Source organism: Microcaecilia unicolor, chromosome 1 (assembly GCF_901765095.1).
Source record: "Microcaecilia unicolor chromosome 1, aMicUni1.1, whole genome shotgun sequence".
In the NCBI taxonomy this organism is placed as follows: domain Eukaryota; kingdom Metazoa; phylum Chordata; class Amphibia; order Gymnophiona; family Siphonopidae; genus Microcaecilia; species Microcaecilia unicolor.
Window position 1 is genome coordinate 317341127 of NC_044031.1, and position 21205 is coordinate 317362331.

Below are 21205 nucleotides of genomic sequence, written 5' to 3' on the forward strand. Positions count from 1 at the left end.
CGCGAGGCTGCTGCTGGAAGTCTTGGCGGCCATTTTTAAAGAGCGATCCAGCAGCGGGCAGGCAAGACTGCCTGCCCTGAAGAATTTACTGGACAAGGGAGGTGAGGGACCGGACCCTGTAGGAGGGAGGGAGGAAGGAAGGAGAGCCGGCTTGCAAGTCAGTAAAACATTTAACAACCGGCTCTTGTGAGCCGGTGCGAGCTAGCACCAGCACACCACTGCCCATAATCGAATAAAAACAAGGACGTCCCTGACGACCACTTGGACGTTTTCACTCGGACCTGTTTTTCTTACACCTAAGGCACAAAAAGGTGCCCGAAATGACCAGATGACCACTGGAGAGAATCGAAGATGACCTCCCGTTACTCCCCCAGTGGTCAACAACCCCCTCCCACAGTCAAAAAACATCTTTTAAAATATGTCATGCCAGCCTCAGATGTCATACTCAGGTCCATGACAGCGTATGAAGGTCCCAGGAGCAGTTTTAGTGGGTACTGCAGTGCACTTCAGGCAGGCGGACCCAGGCCCATACCCCCTACTACCTGTTACATTTCTGGAGGAAACAGCAAGCTCTCTAAAACCCACCACAAACTCACTGTACCCACATCTAGGTGCCCCTCTTCACCTGTAAGGGCTATGGTAGTGGTGTATAGTTGTGGGTAGTGGGTTTTTGGGGGGGCTCAGCACACAAGGTAAGGGAGCTATGTTCCTGGGAGCATTTTATGAAGTCCACTGCAGTGCCCCCTAGGGTGCCTGGTTGGTGTCCTGGCATGTCAGGGGGACCAGTGCACTACAAATGCAGGCTCCTCCCATGACCAAATTGCTTGCATTTGGACATTTTTGACATGGATGTCTTTGGTTTTGAAAATCGTCGAAAGTCAGAAATATCCATGTCTAGGGACGTCCAAATTTAAGGATTTGGACGTCTCTGATGGTATTTTTGAAATGAAAAATGGACATCCATCTTGTTTCGAAAATACGGGTTTCCCCGCCCCAGGATTTCGCCGTTTTGCAAGGACGTCCAAATTGCAACTTGGACGTTTCTTTTGAAAATGCTTCTCCATGTCTTCCAAGTTCACCAAGATTTATTTCAGTTCCTCTGCATCATCACCCTTGAAAACCATTTCTGGTACACATATACCAAAGCAAAGAATTTGCTTGTTCAGTCTCTCTGCTATGGCTTTGTCAACCCTGAGTGCCCCTTTTGCTCCTTGATGATCTAACAGTCCAATGGATACCCTCACATGCTTTCTGCTTCTGATGTACCTGACAAAGTTGTAAGAAAGCAACAAGGCAATTGGTCCACCAAATCTAATGTGATTGATAAAAACAAGAGGCAGACCTTATAAAAATCAAACAGTCTTTATATTCAAAAGTTTCCAGAGATTCACACATCGTTGCCTGACATGGCCATGTTTTGCCTGGAAAAAGGCTGTGTCAGGGGCAGAGTTACCAGCTGGTGGAAAAATACAGACTTCACCAAGTCTGGTCCAACAGGTAAAAATGTTAGAAGCAATGCTCCTTCTTCTAGGTGCCTTTGTATCAGGCACAGATGTATGAATCTCTGGGAGCAGTGGAATATAAATAAAGACTGTTTGCTTTTTATAAGGTCTGCCTGAAAAAGTTGTTACTGTGAGTTTTTGCCTCTGTGGCAAGTTTCTCTTCATATTCTCTTTTAGCCTCCTTTATAAATGCTTTGTATCTAACTTGCCAGTGCTTATGTTGCTTATGTTGGATCCTTTTTCCAATCTTTGAAGGATGTTGTTTTGGCTCTAATAGCCTCTTTCTCTTCACCTTTTAATTAAGGTGGTTGCTGCTTGTTCTTCTTTCCACCTTTGTTAATATATGGAATGCATCTGGTCTGGGCTTCCAAGATGGTATTTTTAAATAGTGGGCAACAGAGCAGAAGAAACAGTCCTTGCAGATATTGCAGACAGCAATCAAACTTTGTTCTTTGGCTGTATTTCACTTGACAGATGTATTCTGTTGGAGTATAAAAAAATGTAATAAATAAAATAAAAAAAGCAATCAAACACAGCGAAGATGACAGTGAAGACACAAATAATCACAAGTAGTCACTATTGGTGCTGATAGAACTTTAATACAAATGAAGCATGAACACTGTTTAAAAGTAACAATCAAACACAGCTAGGCATATTGTCTCTAATGAAATATTAGACACAATCCGTCAGATTCTATATAGCATGCCTAGAAATCTGCGCCAAAATCCAGGCGGATTCTATAACAACAAGCATAACTTAATTGGCTTAACAAGCTAATTAGTGTTTATAACAGCACTTAGCAAACAATAATGAGCACTAATTGGCAATAATTAGAATTAACATACACAACTCGCTAAGCATATTCTGTAATGCACTTCACCTAAATTCTAATGTGTGCAGACAAAAAGAGGAGTGCTTACAGGCGGGGAAATGGGCATTTTGTGGGCGTTCTGAAATTTACATATGTAGTTATAGAATATGGCCCTCTGTGCCTAAATTGACGGGCCAGGATTTACACCATGTTTTCATAGGTGTGAATGGATGTGCGTAGTTTTAGGCACTGAGATATCAACTAAGCATATTCTATTTACCGCACCTAAATCTAGGCACTGCTTATAGAATACGATTAGGTGAAAATGTTTTCCATTCAGATTTTTTAGGCGCCATATATAGAATTCCCCCCAATATGCCTACAACTCAATGAGAGGAACATAGTAACAATTGCTCTTTCATTTACATTTGCTGATTTACACTTTTGGTGCATAGTAATTTGAGCACAGCACCCTTTATGGGTTTGGACTTTTATTAAAGTTCTATCAGCACCAATAGTGACTACTTTTGATTACTTGTGTCTTCATTGTCATCTTCGCTGTGTTTGATTGCTATTTTTAAATAGTGTCCATACCTGATTTAAAGTCTTAACTTTTGTAGCCAATCCTTTTAGCTTCTTTTTAACCATTATCCTCATTTTATCATAGTTGCCCTTTTGAGAATTAAATGCTGCCACAGTAGATTTCCTTAGCGACCACTCCAGATATCAGCTCAAATTTGATCATGTTATGATAGCTGTTTCCCAGTGGATCTAACATCATTACCTCTCATACTATGCCCTGCATTCCACCAAGGGATAGATCTAAAATAGTTCCCCATCTTGTCAGTTCCTGGACCAGTTGCTCTAAGAAGCAGTCATTTATTACATCTAAGAATTTTACCTTCCTAGGGCTCCCTGATGTAATATTTATCCAGTCAGTCATGGGGTAATTGAAACCACCCATTATTATAGTGTTACCCAATTTGCCAGCTTTCCTAATTTCTGTAAACATTTCTTCATCTGTCTGTTCATTCTTCTTTTTTTTTTCTAGCATTATTGTATCTTCACACTTTTTTTAAATAGATTTTTGCATATGCTTGTACGTTATTCTGTTAAGTGTTTGGGAAGGGTTTTTTTTTTTTGAGCGAGCAATTTTACTCCCTTTGTAGGGGAGTTTTTTGTGCTGACTCTTTTTTTTCTCCTCTTACCCGGTTTCTGACCAATGATATTCCATATCATCAAGCTGATCAATCCATAGACTGGTGGGTTGTGTCCATCTACCAGCAGGTGGAGATAGAGAGCAAACTTTTGCCTCCCTATATGTGGTCATGTGCTGCCGGAAACTCCTCAGTATGTTCTCTATCTCAGCAGGTGGTGGTCACACACAGCAGCAGCTCTGGCTAGGCCTCCAAGCCTAATTTTTAGGTTTTGTTGAGTGCCTGGGGTTGAGGGCTCTTTTGAGCAAGTGCAAACCTGGTGGTGCCAGGTCCCTCCTTTTCTCCCCCCTCCCGCTGGCTCCGTTAAAAAAAAAAAAAAAAAAAAAAAAAAATTTCGAACGGCCTTAAAGGCGTTTATTTCGACGTTTATTTAAGCGTCTATTGCAGCTACTCACTGAGACACCAGGTCGTTACAACTCGGAGCGGACAGCAGGTAATTTTACCTTTTTATAGCGGGCGGGGGTTCCCCGATTCTTCTCCTCGTGGCTCATGGCGTCGGAGGGCGAGGGCGCAAAGGGTCGCTCCCCGGGTCGCTCGAGCGCTTCTAGAGGGGATGCGGGGGTCTTCAAGCCGGATTCGCCCTTGGTGGGTGACAGTTTCGCGACCGATGCATGTCCCGGTCCTTCCTCCGGCGTGGCGGTTTTTCCCGCCATAAACGCCCATCCCCCGCTCCTCGCCTCCGCCATCTTGGCCGGCCACGCGGCTCGGACGGCTTCTTCTTGGGCCGCCCTTGAGGTTGGAGACATTAATGCCATGAACGCCCTTAATTTGGGCGACGGCACAGAAGCGGCTAAAGTTAAGAGCCGTTCTTCCCGCGCGGCTCCTTCGCGGAGTTTCGCGCCGGACGCCATTTTGGATGCGCAGCATGTCTCTCCCCCGCTATTGCGAGCGCCGGTTGAGAGCGCGCCTAGGGCTGTTGCCCAGGCTGCGGAGGTGCACAGTCTGGGGGGTTTCTCCCCCGAGTTTGTTTTGCTGCTGCATCGGGCCTTCCTCATGCACAACGCTGCCCCCGCTCCCTCCTCTGGTAAAGAGGTTGAGGTTCCCAGAGGTAAACGCCCTCGGGTTGATTCCCAGGCCTTGGAGGAATTTGTCTCCTCCGATGTAGATGAGGGCAGCGTGTCTGAGGTCTCCCAACGGTCCTTTGCGGATTCCTTGGAGGAGACGGATCCCCGCTCGGCTGGAGCGGATGACCCCTCTGCAGCGCGGCTTTTTCGCCCGGAGGATTTGCCCAACCTGTTGTTACAGGCCATGGACACTTTGAAGATATCCTCTCCGGAGGACGTCTCTCCCTCAGCCCCTGTTGGCTCTGCCATTATGCTGGGGACTAAGCGCCCGCCTAGAACCTTCCACGTGCATGATGCCATGCACACCTTAATTTCGGCTCAATGGGATGTCCCAGAAGCGAGCCTTAAAGTGGCTAGGGCTATGTCCCGCCTCTATCCTTTGGCTGTGAGTGAACGTGAGGCCTATCTGTGGCCTACCGTGGATTCTTTAATCACTGCGGTGACTAAGAAAACGGCATTGCCGGTGGAAGGTGGCACGGCCCTAAAGGACGCCCAAGACAGGAGATTGGAGGCGGCCTTAAGGTCGTCCTTTGAGGCGGCTGCTTTAAGTTTGCAGGCCTCAGTTTGCGGCTCCTATGTGGCCAGGGCGTGCCTGACTATGGTGCAGCGGGCTTCCCCCTCGGATCATTTCTTGAGGAATGATTGGCCAGCCCTGGAATCGGGCTTAGCCTATTTGGCAGACTTGCTGTATGATGTCTTGAGAGCCTCAGCTAAAGGCATGGCTCAGACTGTCTCTGCGCGGCGGTGGCTTTGGCTGAAACATTGGTCTGCTGACCACGCCTCAAAATCCCGCCTGGCTAGATTGCCTTTTAAAGGCAAGCTGCTCTTTGGGGTCGAGCTGGACAAAATCGTGACTGATCTCGGCACGTCTAAGGGCAAGAAGTTACCGGAGGTCAGGGCTCGGGCTAGTGCTCGTCCCGGTACCTCCAGAGGACGGTTTCAGGAAGCCCGTCGGTACCCGCCCGGGCAGGTCGGGTGCTTCTGCCCCCTCTTCCTTTAAGAGGAATTTCTCCCCCAAGCAGCATTCCTTTCGCAGAGACCGCCGTCCCGGAGGTGCTCCCTCCGGTCCTCCCCCAGGGTCTCGTACCCAATGACGGGGTATTGGTCCACGCCCCAGTGCAGATTGGAGGACGGCTGTCCTCGTTTCTGGGCGAGTGGACCACAATAACTTCAGACGCTTGGGTGCTGGAAGTCATCAGAGACGGCTACAAGCTAGAGTTCTGCCGACCCTTAAGAGACGGGTTTGTACTCTCTCCCTGCAAGTCTCCGGTCAAAGCTGTGGCAGTGCAGCAGACTTTGGACAATCTGATCCGCCTGGGTGCGGTCGTTCCGGTGCCAGAAAGTCAGCTTGGCAAGGGGCGTTACTCCATTTACTTTGTGGTACCAAAGAAAGGAGGTTCTGTCCGGCCTATCCTCGACCTCAAAGGGGTCAATCGGGCCTTGAAAGTGCGGCACTTTCGCATGGAGACTCTCCGCTCTGTTATAGCGGCAGTGAAGGCAGGGGAGTACCTGGCATCCTTGGACATCAAGGAAGCGTACCTGCATATTCCCATCTGGCCTCCTCATCAACGCTTTCTGCGTTTTGCAGTCCTGGGCCGACACTTCCAGTTCAGAGCCCTCCCGTTCGGGTTGGCTACTGCTCCGCGGACCTTTTCCAAGGTAATGGTGGTCATAGCGGCCTTCCTGCGAAAGGAAGGAGTACAAGTCCATCCTTATCTGGACGACTGGTTGATCCGAGCCCCCTCTTATGCAGAGTGCGGCAAAGCTGTGGACCGGGTAGTTGCTCTTTTGAGCTCCCTGGGATGGATCATCAACTGGGAGAAGAGCCAGCTGCGCCCGACTCAGTCCCTGGAGTATCTGGGAGTTCGATTCGACACCCAAGTGGGCAGAGTGTTCCTGCCAGTCAATCGGATTGTCAAGCTTCAGGCTCAGGTGGACCAGTTCCTAGTAGCCTCTCCTCTTCGGGCTTGGGACTATGTGCAGCTGTTGGGCTCTATGACGGCCACGATGGAAGTAGTGCCCTGGGCCAGGGCTCATATGAGACCACTACAACACTCTCTGCTGCAGCGCTGGACTCCGATGTCGGAGGATTATGCGGTGCGTCTTCCCTTGGATCCAGCAGTGCGCAAGGCGCTGAGCTGGTGGATGCAGACAGACAAGTTGTCTGCGGGAATGCCTCTGGTGTCCCCAGAGTGGATTGTCGTCACGACGGACGCCTCGTTATCGGGCTGGGGAGCCCACTGCTTGGGAAGGACAGCGCAGGGGCTCTGGTCTCCTGCAGAGGCAAAGTGGTCTATCAACCTCCTGGAACTCAGAGCCATTCGGTTGGCGCTTTTGGAGTTCATCCCGGTACTGGTGTTCAAGCCTGTACGGGTCCTGTCGGACAATGCCACGGCTGTGGCCTATGTCAACCGCCAGGGAGGTACCAAGAGCGCCCCTCTAGCCAAGGAAGCTATGAGTCTATGCCAGTGGGCGGAAGCGAACCTGGAACAGCTGTCAGCGGCCCACATTGCCGGAGTCATGAATGTCAAGGCGGACTTTCTCAGTCGCCATACCTTGGAGCCCGGAGAGTGGCAGCTATCTGCTCAGGCGTTCTTGGACATCACGAAGCGCTGGGGCCAGCCGAGCCTAGATTTGATGGCGTCATCGGCCAATTGCCAAGTGCCGCGCTTCTTCAGCAGAGGACGGGACCCTCGATCCCTGGGAGTAGATGCTCTTCTCCAACAATGGCCGACACAAGAGCTTCTCTATGTGTTCCCGCCCTGGCCCATGTTGGGCAGGGTACTAGACCGGGTGGCAAAGCATCCCGGCAGGATAATCCTGGTGGGTCCGGATTGGCCCAGGCGTCCCTGGTATGCGGACTTGATCAGACTCTCAGTCGACGATCCTCTGCGGTTGCCAGTGGAGCAGGGCCTGTTACATCAGGGTCCCGTGGTGATGGAGGATCCCTCCCCCTTTGGTCTTACGGCCTGGCTATTGAGCGGCAGCGTCTGAGGAAGAAGGGCTTCTCAGACAAGGTCATCGCCACTATGCTGAGAGCGAGGAAACGCTCTACTTCTACTGCTTACGCCAGGGTTTGGCGTATCTTTGCAGCGTGGTGTGAAGCAGGCTCTCTTTCTCCTTTCACTGCTCCAATTTCTTCAGTGTTGACGTTCCTGCAAGAAGGTCTGGACAAAGGCCTGTCGCTCAGTTCCCTTAAGGTCCAGGTAGCGGCTCTGGCTTGCTTCAGGGGCCGCCTGAAGGGTGCTTCCCTGGCTTCGCAGCCAGATGTGGTGCGCTTTCTCAAGGAAGTTAATCACCTGCGCCCTCCTCTGCACTCAGTGGTGCCTGCGTGGAATCTCAACCTGGTGCTAAGAGCATTGCAGAAGCCGCCGTTTGAACCCTTGTCAAGGGCATCTCTGAAAGACCTGACGTTGAAAGCAGTCTTTTTGGTGGCTATCACTTCAGCCAGAAGAGTTTCCGAGCTCCAGGCGCTCTCATGTCGAGAGCCTTTTCTACAGTTCACTGAGGCAGGAGTGACTATTCGCACAGTGCCTTCCTTCCTGCCCAAGATTGTTTCTCGCTTCCATGTGAATCAGCAGCTATGTCTCCCTTCCTTTCGTAGGGAGGACTACCCAGAGGAGTACTCTGCTCTTAAATATCTGGATGTGAGACGAGTCATCATCAGATACTTGGAAGTGACCAATGATTTCCGGAAATCGGATCATCTGTTTGTCCTGTTTGCAGCTCCTCGTAAGGGTCTGCAGGCTGCTAAGCCTACAGTGGCAAGATGGGTCAAGGAAGCCATTGCAGCGGCTTATGTGGCCGCAGGGAAGGTGCCGCCTATCCAGCTGAAGGCTCACTCCACGAGAGCTCAGGCGACCTCGATGGCAGAGGCCGGATCCGTCTCCTTGGAAGAGATATGCAAGGCGGCAACTTGGGCTTCGGCTCATACATTCTCCAAGCATTACCGTTTGACTGTGGCTGCACGGGCGGAGGCCCGGTTTGGAGCGTCAGTGTTGAGGTCAGGGATTTCAATGTCCCGCCCTGGGTGAGTACTGCTTCGGTACATCCCACCAGTCTATGGATTGATCAGCTTGATGATATGGAAGGTAAAATTATGTATAATCATACCTGATAATTTTCTTTCCATTAATCATAGCTGATCAATCCATAGCCCCTCCCAGATATCTGTACTGTTTTTATTCTGGTTGCATTTCAGGTTCAAGTTTAGTCTTCAGTTACTTCAGAAAGACTTCGTGTTCAAGTTTTTTCACTTGGATTCTTCAAGAGTTAAGACGAGTTTGTGTTACAGTGAGCTGCTGCATTCCTCTCCCCTCCGTTTTACGGGGCCGGATTGAGACTTAAAATTCTGCCGGCACTCCCTCCCGCTTCGTGCGGCTGTAGGGCAGCTTTGTACCCTTCCCGCTTCGGCGGTGTTAGGGTCAGTCAGCTCCTCCCGCGGTTGCGGTTGCAGGATAAGCCAGATCCCCCCGCATCGGCGGGTGTGGTGTCCCTCCCCCGCTCCGCGGGGATGAGCTGGACGGATTCCCCTCCCCCACTTGTGTGTGGATGAGCTGGGTTAATTCCCCTCCCCCGTTTCGGCGGTGGTGAGCTGGGCAGAGTGTCCCTTCGTGGGTGTAATTCTCTAAGTGCTGAGTCCTGCGGATGGAGCTTTGATATCGACATACTGAGGAGTTTCCGGCAGCACATGACCACATATAGGGAGGCAAAAGTTTGCTCTCTATCTCCACCTGCTGGTAGATGGACACAACCCACCAGTCTATGGATTGATCAGCTATGATTAATGGAAAGAAAATTATCAGGTATGATTATACATAATTTTACCTTACTGGACTCCTATGTTTGATAGTGGCATATTTATCACTTTATGTGTTGGTCCTATGGGAGATTTGAGGTCATGTTTATTTAATAATTCATTTAAGGGTAGTTTCCTTGTGAATTAGGTGCTAGAAGTGTAAAAATTATTTTCAAACTACATTTTTTGGATTTTCTTGGGTTTTTATAGTTTGGTCCCTGTATTTTGTAGAAGTCATCAATATTGAAATGTCATCTGCATAAATATAATGTAAAGAATTGTTACTTTGTAACAACAAACCAAAGATCTTAAGAAAACATTAAAGAACAATGGTGAAAGAGGTGATCCTTGGGGAACTCCACATGGTGTTCTGCCATGGAGAACAGAAAACACCCTTCACACTAACTCTATAAGAACAAACCAAGAAATCACCAAACCAGTTTAATACATTCCCAGTAATACCAATATCCTTAAGCAACTGCAACAGAATTTTATGATCCACCAAATCAAATGCCGCTGTGAGATCAAATTGTAGCAGCACCACACATTTCCCTTCACTTAGAACACATCTAGCATTATCTATCAAAGAACTAACTACTGTTTCAGTACTATAGAAAGTCCGAAACCCTGATTGAGAGGGACACAAGATTGCAATCTTCTTTAAATATTGAGTTAATTGTTGAGTTATCAAACCCTCTGGTAGTTTAATAAAAAAAAAAGATTTTGAAGCTATGGGCCTGTAACTAGATACGATGGTGGCAGGCAATTTCAAATTTTTCAATAAAGGAGTAACAATTATTTCACTCAGTTCTCTAAGAAATAAGCCTAGAGACAGTTGCTCCTGAATCCACTCACTCAAAGCTATGCGAAAAAAAACGGAGGGGCTGCTTGCATCAAATAAGGGTGACAACTGTCCAACGTACAGTAGGATGTACAATACTTACATAGTAAATGACGACAGAAAAAGACCTGCATGGTCCATCCAGTCTGCCCAACAAGATAAACTCATATGTGCTACTTTTTGTGTATACCCTACTTTGATTTGTACCTGTCCTCTTCAGGGCACAGACCGTATAAGTCTGCCCAGCACTATCCCCGCCTTCCAACCACCAGCCCCGCCTCCCACCACCGGCTCTGGCACAGACCGTATAAGTCTGCCCAGCACTATCCCCGCCTCCTGCCACCGGCTCTGCCACCCAATCTCGGCTAAGCTCCTTAGGATCCATAAGTTATCAAAATCCTACCAACAAATTGGAAAGAAATCTTTGCAAATTCTATCTCCTGGGGGTCCCTTCCAAATCAGAAGATGGAAATTCCACGACTGCATCAGGCTGACAGTACCTCAGAAAGTACAAGTTGCTATGGGCAGAGTACTGAGCTTGCTGAGAACCTACAGGATCAGAGAAGGGACAAGCTGCACTCCAGAGGGGAGGAAGCTGGGAAGGGGACAGGTGAGGGGCAGAAGGTAGTTGGCATGGTATTGGGAAGCTGTGGGAGCAGGCAATGCAGCGGGATGTTAGCAGGAGTGGAGGTGGAGGGGTTTCAGACAACAGACCTGAGTGGACAGAAATGGCAATCAGGGTTACCAGCTCTCAGCTTTCTGGCAGTCAGCACCAATGAAAACATTCACAGGGGCATGCTACTGTGGCACTTATTCATGATTTAAAGGTATTCTAAGTCCTGATGTAAATCTTGCATTGTCTCTATGTCAATGTGCTATCCAGAATCAGGGTGGACATAGAGAATGCCGCAGTGCTCGTGATACGCCTCTGTACCCTCTCGACATGCCTCCGCTGGCCCTAAATGTTTTATCGGCATATGTGTTTTGTTCTGCCCTTTTGAAAAATACTGGCTTATATATTTTGGGCGCAAAAACGTATAGGGGCTGATATTCAGACTCCGGGAGTTAGACTGGCTATCTCCCGTGGTTGGTGCTGAGCCTGGATATTCAATGCAGAGCCGTTTCCCATGACCGACATCAAATATCCAGTTTATTTTTGGCCGGCTTAAAGATAACCGGCCTAGTCAGTATTCAGACTTAGCTGGTTATCTTTAAACCATTCAAAGATACGTTTTCACACAGCCAAATATGGCTGCTAAACTGGCTTTAAAAATTGGCAGATAGCCGGTTGTATCAGGCAATATAGCCAGCTATCTGCTAACAAGGGATATTCAGAGGGAGATAGACGGTTAAGCACTATTTAACCAGTCAGCAGCTGTTTTGGCCGGTTAAATAGCACTGAATATCTGGTGGGGGGGGGGGGGGTGGGATAATGTCTGGGATTGGGATGTTTAAAGCACAAATAGTGCTTGTAAACTGACTGCCTTTGGTCCTGGAAACTTTTTGATAAATCAGGAGGATTTTAAATTCTAGCATAAGTGACCCATTTCAGCAAACTTGCATATTTATGTACAGTAACTGTGCAAAAATATGTACAACATTACCATTTAGCATAGGTGCAATGAATTTGATAGATGTAAGTAATATTTATCATTTGATAATACTGTATAACCTTTGAAGTGTCAAAGAGATGAAAAGCTTTGTGTTAAGGTTTAATTTGGGTATAAGCTGCCAATTTTAATGTTGCAGCAATAAATTGCCATGCTATTATTTCAGGTTCAGAAAGAGTAAATGTCAATCAATAATAAAAAAAAAATACTATGACTTTCAGAATGATTTCAGACGCAAACATTACAAAGCTGGTATAATTTCTGATCTTTCTCTTGGGAGCTTGCCAAGCAGTAAATGGCTAAAATCCATCTTTATTGCATTTGATTTGAAAGAAAAGCAGTAATCCATAATAACTGTGGCCAAGTATAACACATTATTTAGGTGAACAGATGTCTACAGCCCTAATATATTCCTTAAACTATTGTGCCTGGAGGACTCTTCAGGAACACTCTGGGACAACAACCAGGCAGTGTTGTGGGAGCCTTGGTGTTTGGTACTCTTGCTGAAGCCCCTGATTGACATCTGCACTTAAGAGCATCCTTGCTGTAGGACACGGCCTTGGGTGCTGGCTGTGGGTGAGTGCCCAAAGAGACAAGTCCCACCCCTTTGAAGCCCCTTCAGAGCAACTAAGGAGCGTGGAGCGTGGGATTTTGCTCTGCTCCAATATGGGTAAAGGAAAGTAGCTCCGAGGAAGGCTTTGGTCCCGGTGGTTATTAAGGGACCCATGGATCTCCATCTTCAGTACACTGTGGGAAGAAATTAATCTGTACAAGTGAATACACCAACTCTGGAAGCTTCGCTTTCATCAGGGGGGCCTACACTCCCCCCCACAGCCTGTTTTTATGTCGGAGGACTTGGGCACTTCAAAAGAAGAAGGTGCAGTAGTTCCTTCACCATCTGTGCTGAGAACTAAGAGTTTTCCAAAAATGGGCAGGAATCATTGGATATCAGGTACCAATAGCTGTAATGTTCAATTATGATATATCACAGTATTTCTGCTTTACCTACTGAGCCACAAGAGGTTTCTTTGAAAGCTATTTTTTTCTCTTGTGTCCTTTATAGACAAAAATCTGCAGAATAATCTTGCTAGGTTTAGTAAATTTATAGAAAAGACTGCTGCTAAATTTGTGGGCTATGATTCAAAAATTTCAGCGATAGATAAAGGTTTGGAAAAATGATCTACTCAATGTGCTGATCACCAGACTGCCCTAGCAGCTGTAACCAAGGATTGTTGTTACATCTTCAGATGGAAGCTATGGAAAACAGTGCCAGAGCATGTAATCTCAGGTTTTTGAATTGTCCTTTAACTCATTTTCTTTCTCCCCTGGAACTCTAGAAACAGTATTTGAAAGCAGTATTACAACTGAATTTTGAGGACTTTGGTGTGAAAACTGCTTATTACTTGCCTAGGGCGGTGAAATCTCAAGGACAAGAAGGGAAATTAGACCAATTGACCTCACCTGATAGTTTGGATCTTTCTAACTCTTTGGAATCTTCTTGTAATAATACACCTAAAAGGATTACTCATCTGATTAATCTGGGTTCATCTGAACAGAAGATGATAATCCTTAAGTCTTTCTTTAAAAAGAAACCCATTCCTTTTCATGGACAAACAATTTGTATATTTCCTGATGTTTTACCAGGACTACTCAATTATGCTGTAAGGCTTTTCTTCAATTAAAGTCAAAGGTTTTGGGTTCTGGAGGAACCTTTTTTCTTAAATTTCCTTGTAAATGCCTGGTGACATATGAGAATAATTCATATATTTTTCCTGATCCTAGTCAATTGAAAACTTTTATTTCAGCCAAGACTGTAATTAAAGTTTAATATTATAGAGTCAGGCTGTCCTAGTAGGGTTTAGGGGCCCTTTTACTAAGCTGCATAAGCATCTGCGCATGCCCAACATGCACCAAAATGGAGTTACCACCCGGCTACCGCGTGGCTCTTGTGGTAATTTCATTTTTGGCACGTGTTCGATACACACGTCTGAAAAAGAACTTTTATTTTCAGACGTGCTCCAAGTGGCATATGACGCACATAGGTCATTACCGCCCGGTTACCGTGTGAGACTTTACCACTAGGTCAATGGCTGGCAGTAAGGTCTCAGACTCAAAATGGACGCGCAGCAATTTTCATTTTGCCACACGCCCATTTTCGGCAAAAGTTTTAAAAAGGCATTTTTTACAGGTGCGCTGAAAAATGATTCTGCGCGCACCCAAAACTCGCGTCTGTACTACAGCAGGCAGTTTTCAGCGTGCCTTTATAAAAGGGCCCCTTAGTAATTGTTATGCTACCGTTGTCTTTATTTTAGTTTTCTTTTTAGTATTTCTTTATTATTATTGTATATACCAGAGAGTTACTCCTAGATATGGACTTGGTTGTGAAATTTCTTGGTAGAAGATATGGATGTTGTTTTCTTTATGTGATAAACAGAGATTGAATATTTTGACACCCAACAGACAGGACTTAACAAGGATCTGAGTTTTCTAGCCCATTATAAACCATAAAGTTGTATTTCTCTGTTTATCACTCTCCTCTGAGTCTCAACTACCCACACCCATCCTGTTAGACTATCAATGAAATGAAATGCTTTGATGTACCCATGCATACCTCCTACCCACCCCCACCTTGCTAGACTGTCATTGAAATGCTTTGAAGCTTCACTTATATATACTATCAACTAACACATTTGCTTATTTCCGATCTGACGAAGAAGGGCAGCCTTCGAAAGCTAATCAAGAAATGTATTGTTATGTCCAATAAAAAAGGTATCATCTTATTTTCTTTTCCATGTTTTATTTTGTTTGATTTCTATTGATTTATACTAAAAGCAGCTCACACATGTATCTTAGGGCCCTGTCTACTAAGCCACACTGTAGGCACGCAAACGTTTTAGCATGCGCTAAAAATTAGAATGCGCTAAGGCTAGAGATACCCATAGGAATATATTGAGTGTTTGTATCATTAGCACGAGCAGGGCCAGTCTTAGCAAGTGCGGGGCCCTATGCAGACCAATGTGGTGGGGACCTATCCTAGCCCCACCCCACCATAGCCCCACCCCCCACCGTAGCCCTGCCCCCACCCTAGCTCCACCCCATTGATAAGATTATTCCATTTTTAGAACATTTTTTAATGAAATTTCAAATAAAGACAAATAAAGCTAAACTTGTACAAAAAACTGATTGAAATAATGAGCACAATGCTATCATGAAACCTCCCCTCCCCAGAAATTATTCAGTTCAAGTCCACTACAATTAGTAGTTCCAATTCTCATAACAAAGGAGAATAAAGGAAAAATATTAAGAAAAGATTCAGTACTTTCAAATTCCCCTATTACTCTGTAACCCATATATGCAATAAAATAAAAATGAAATGAAAAGATATACAATAAAATAAAGTGATATGTAAAATATAATGTACAATATAAAAACATATAGACCACCAAGGTATTAAAATTGTTTTAAAATATATACCACAACTCTCTGACTCAAGAAGACTCCGACTCTGTCTGTCATCCATAATTGTCTGACAACACCCAGAAAAAAAATAAGTAAAAATAAAATAGTCACAATTAATACCTTATACACCAATATACCAGCCATATGGAAAATGCAGATTATCAACAATATGAAGCTAGCAAGGGATCATAATATCACAATTCTCATGTAGAGCCACAAAACACCCTTTTAGAGATAGTGTGTCATGATTTAGGCCCTACACCCTTTCCGATGTTTGGTGCCACCTTAGTAAGGCCAACACACAATCTCTCCACTGCAAAACACTATACACAAACGTGTGCAAAAACACACTCATAACCTTAACAAACCATAAACAGCACTAATTCCAAGGACAACCTTATGCGTGGCGTGGAAAGGCAACTGTAATTACACCGGGCTCTAAAAAACCAGTGCACAACCTAGTGAAAAAAAACAAAACAAAAAAACAAAAAGGGCTGCAGAATACTGCACCTTCCTTGATCACACCTGAAAAACACATGAATGCAAAATACTGAACTGGAAAGTTACCTCAAGAAGTCAGACTCAGCATGCAGCAATACTACAAAAATTAAAACTTACATGAAAAATATCACATATGCACATTTCCAAAAACTGACATATTCCAATTAATAAATCCTGAATAAAATAGTTTTTTCTACCTTTGTTGTCTGGTGACTTTGTTTTTCTGATCATGCTGGCTCAGTATCCGATTGTGCTGCTATCTGCCCTCTTAACTCCGTTTCCAGGGCTTCCTTTCCATTTATTTCTTTACTTTCCGCCTTTCTTCTTCATTTCTTGCCCTACATCCGTAAGTAAAAGCTGGGTCCTCTGCAGACTTGACTGTCCAGTGGATTCAGCTTCTGCCTATTTTCTATAGCCATGTGCACTTTTTCTCCTTTCTTCCTTTTCCCTCACCTCATCTCCTTCCTCACTCTTCCCTCGCCTCCATCCATGTCCAGCATTTCTTCTCTCTCGTCCAGCGACCCTCCTGTCCCCCCTGCCATCCATCTATGCCCAGCAACCCCCCCTGTCCCCTCTGCCCTCCCCTGCCATCCACCTATGTCCAGAGACCCCCTCCCCTCTATCCACCCATGTCCAGCGACCCTCCTGTGCCCCCTGCCCTCCCCTGCCATCCACCTATGTCCAGAAACCCCCTCCCCTGCCATCCACCCATGTCCAGCGACCCTCCTGTGCCCCCTGCCCTCCACCTATGTCCAGAAACCCCCCTCCCCTGCCATCCACCCATGTCCAGTGACCCTCCTGTCCCCCCTGCCATCCATGTCCAGCAATCCCCCTGTCCCCTGTGCCCTCCCCTGCCATCCACCTATGTCCAGAAACCCCCCTCCCCTGCCATCCACCCATGTCCAGTGACCCTCCTGTCCTCCCTGCCCTCCCCTGCCATCCACCTATGTCCAGAAACCCCCCTCCCCTAAATCCACCCATGTCCAGCGACCCTCCTGTCCTCCCTGCCCGCCCCTGCTATCCACCTATGTCCAGATTCCTCCTCCCCTCCATCCACCCAATGTCCAGCGACCCTCCTGTCCCCCCTGCCAACTGCCATCCACCTATGTCCAGTAACCCCCCGTCCCCCCTGCCCTCCACCCATGTCCCGCGACGTGAGTCTCCTCGTTCCCCTGCTGCTCCCCCTCCCTCCAGCCACCTGAGACCCCTCCCATCTGAGCCCCCCTGCCCCAACCCGCCAAACAACCCTCTTCTGCCACCCGACCCGCTGGCACCTCACCTGACCCAGCATTTTAAAAAAACCTCCAAGCGGCGGTGCCTCACATCTGAGAGAAGAAAACTCGCTTCGTCGTTGGCCGACCTTCCCTCATGTCCCGCCCTCTGAGCCCCCCCCCCCAACCTGCCAAACAACCCTCTTCTGCCACCCGACCCGCCGGCACCTCACCTGACCCAGCATTTAAAAAAAACCTCCAAGCGGCAGTGCCTCACTTCTGAGAGAAGAAAACTCGCTTCGTCGTCGGCCGGCCTTCCCTCATGTCCTGCCCTTGCAGAAGTTACATCAGAGGGCGGGACATGAAAGGGCGGGACATGAGGGAAGGCCGGCCAACGACGAAGCGAGTTTTCTTCTCTCAGACGCGAGGCACCGCCGCTTGGAGGTTTTTAAAAAAATGCTGGGTCAGGTGAGGTGCCGGCGGGTCAGGTGGCAGAAGAGGGGTCGTTTGTCGGGTCGGGGAGGGGGGTGGCTCAGAGGGCGGGATATTTCTGAATTTTTCTCAGAGAGGGCCGAGAGTGGGTGTGACAGCGCAAACCAGTTAGTGCAGCCACATTACCATGTGCTAAATGATTAGCACAGGATTTGTCGTGCGTGAGCTCTTACCATCTACAAGATAGCAGGCAGTAAAGCCTCATGCTCTAAATTTGTTAATGGCCAATCGTCCATGGACTCCCAGTCTGCATAGCAATGCTGTGACTACAGCTAGACACTTGGTGAAAACCCTGGGAGCTGATGCAAGGCCAAATGGCAACATACAGTACTGGAAGTGACATGTTCCCACCCAAAATCTGAGATACTTCCTGTGGCCTGGAAGTATTGGGATGTAGGCATCCTTTAAGTCCAGAGACCATAGTCAGTCTTTTCCCTGAATCATGGGGAGAAGGGTGCACAGGGAAACCATCCTGAACTTTTCTTTGACCAGGAATTTGTTCAGGGCCCTTAGGTCAATTTCCTTGTTCTACTACAACTAAAAAAAAAAATAGATAAAATCAAACAGAAAGAAAGTCCCTGAGTCCTTAGTCCTCCATCAGTGACCATAGTTACAAATTGGTACTCAAGGACAGTTACTGTCCCAGCTGCATTTTCAAGACTGTTTAACTGTACCCATGTGTGTGCAGCTTCCTCACTGGAATTCCTCCTTGAGGCACCCTTTCCACTAGATATTTCCTTAGAGATCCCAAATGAAAAAGAAGGAAGATTAGGCATTGGGCTAGCAACCTGACTCTTTGGAGAGGCATTACCCTCCTTTGGTCCCTAGCAAGGTCTTTTCCATTTTCCTACTCAGTCAGTTGCTGGGCACAGTAGATAAAGCACTGTGTGAATGACATGTTGGGTTTTGTAACGAAATGAGCAAATTTTCACACTGTGCAACATCATAGAGCAAATTATTGAATTTCAATGGCCATTGCTAATCAACCACATGATTTTAAAAAAGCATTCAACAGCAAACACAGGGAATCACTATGGAACATTGAAAGAACATGACATCCCCAGTGCTACATCAATATTTTCCAGAATCTCTACTTGAACTCCTGTGGCAGTGTAAGGACTGATAATGGCATCACTGATTTCTTCAATATTGATACTGGAGTACAGGAAGGTTGTCATGTCGCCATTTTCATTTCTTCTGGTTATGGACTTCATTATGAGAAATGAGTAGGGTAAATGTAGGTATCTCATGGAAAGAACAGTCTAGGCTTGGACTTTGAGCATAATGTTTTCGCTTCTATCAGAACTGGAAAATAACACAATATTATTCCTTCAGAAAAGTGTTAAAGTCTTTTTTGTTTGATGAGAAAGATGTTTTTTTAGTTTCAATGTATTTGATGAGAAACTGCAATTAATGTTTTAGATGTGCAATTGATGAGAAAGATGTTTTTCTTTTTAGTTTCAATGTATTAGATATGCAATTGTAAATTCTCCCGAAGAAGGACTTATTATTTGTAATCCGCTTAGAATTTCTTAGCGGAATATAAGAATCATATAGCATAGCATAGCACTTGACTTCCAGTTTGAAAATGGATGCTGGTAAAATCGGCCTGAGGATAAGTAATAACCAAACAAAGTCATGCATGTTAGAAATGCTCAAGGGAACATGTGGCTGGTTGTGAGATGCTAACCCACTGAGGAAGTACAGCAGTTCACCTGTCTATGCAGTCTACCTTCAAGCGACAAAGGTGTCAAGATAGCTGTCAATTGCAGAATTGGAAAAGCAGTAGCAATGTTCCAATGAATGCATCCAATCTGGCCTACATCAACGGGAACTGTACCTAAATTTTCCAGGGAAGTTGAAAAAGGGGACACAGAAATGGAAGGATCGTGGGCAGAATAGGGGTGTTTCTTACATTTATGCTCGTTGTTATAAAATGAGTGGGGATACATGCTTAATTTAGGTGCATACATTTGCACCATGTTTCATTTGAAGCAAATGGCTGCGCCTAACGTTAGGCACAGTTCACGGGCATAAGCTCTGTTCTATAAACTGCGTCTAAGCGCAGCTTATAGAATAACACTTTTATCGGCACTGATTTTTTTCGGTGCTATATATAGAATTCACCCCAAATTGAGGTTGCAGGGTGGTAGACATGGAGGGGCATAATCGACCAGAAACGCCTATCTCCATGGGCGTTAATCTCCGAGAACGGGTCCGTGAAGGGGCGGAGTGAACCGTATTTTTTAAAAAAAATAGACGCCCATGCTTTATTCGCCAAGGTGTGAGCTGGGCGTTTTTGCTTTTCACCGATAATGGAAAATGAAATCGCCCAGCTCAAAAACGAATAAATGCAAGGCATTTGTTCGTGGGAGGGGCCAGGATTCATAGTGCACTGGTCCCCCTCACATGCCAGGACACCAACCGGGCACCCTAGGGGGCACTTTTACAAAAACAAAAAAAAAGGTAAAAGAGCTCCCAGGTGCATAGCACCCTTCCCTTGGGTGTTGAGCCCCCCAAATCCCCCTCAAAACCCACTGCCCACAAGTCTACACCAGTACTATAGCCCTAAGCGGTGAAGGGGGGCACCTACATGTGGGTACAGGGGGTTTGGGGGGGGGTTGGACGACTAGTAGCATTAAGCAGCACAATTGTAACAGGTAGGGGGGGGATGGGCCTGGGTCCACCTGCCTGACGTCCACTGCACCCCCTAACAACTGTTCCAGGGACCTGCATACTGCTGCTTGGGAGGAGGGTATGACATTTGAGGGTGAAAGTAAAAAGTTGTGAAACATCATTTGTTGTGGTGGGAGGGGGTTAGTGACCACTGGGGGAGTCAGGGGAGGTCATCCCCGACTCCCTCTGGGGGTCATCTGGTCATTTAGGGCACTTTTTGGGGCCTTATTCGTCAAAAAACAGGGTCCAGGAAAAGTGCCCTAAATTCTAGCTACAAACGCATCCATTATCGGCGAAGGGCGCCCATCTCTGTTCGGGTGATAACCACGCCCCAGTTCCGCCTTCACCACGCCTCCGACACTCCCCCGTCAACTTTGTCCGCATCCGCGACGGAGTGCAGTTGAAAGCGTCCAAAGTTCGGCTTTCGATTATGCCGCTTTATTTGTTTTTGTGAGAAGAACGCCCATCTCCCGATTTAGGTCGGAACTTGGGCGTTATTCTCGTTCGATTATAAGCAGGTTAGGAATAACATCAGGAAATACGTTTTCATGGAGATGGTGGTGGATGCCTGGAATGCCCTCCTGGTGGAGGTGGATGTGGTGGAGACAAAAACAGTGATGGAATTTAAAAAATGTGTGGGAGAGCAGTGGTGTAGGAAGGGGGGGGGGGGGGGGGGGGGGCGGTCCGCCCCGGGTGCACGCGCTCGGGGGGTGCCGGCCCCGCTGGTTCCCTGCTCTCTCTGCCCCGGAACAGGTTACTTCCTGTTCTGGAGCAGAGAGAGCAGGGAACCAGCGGGGCCGACACAGCTCCGAGTGACGTGCATTCGGGGCAGATCGGCCCTCCTGCAGGTAACAATGCGGTCCATGGGGGGGTTGCACTCTGGGGGGGGTGCGCCGCAGAGGAGGGGGTCGCACCGTGCTGCACCCGGGTGGGGGGGGGGTGCGCAGCGGCGACCCGCCCCGGGTGCCATTAGCCCTCGCTACGGCACTGTGGGAGAGACATAAAGGATCTCCAAACAGAAAG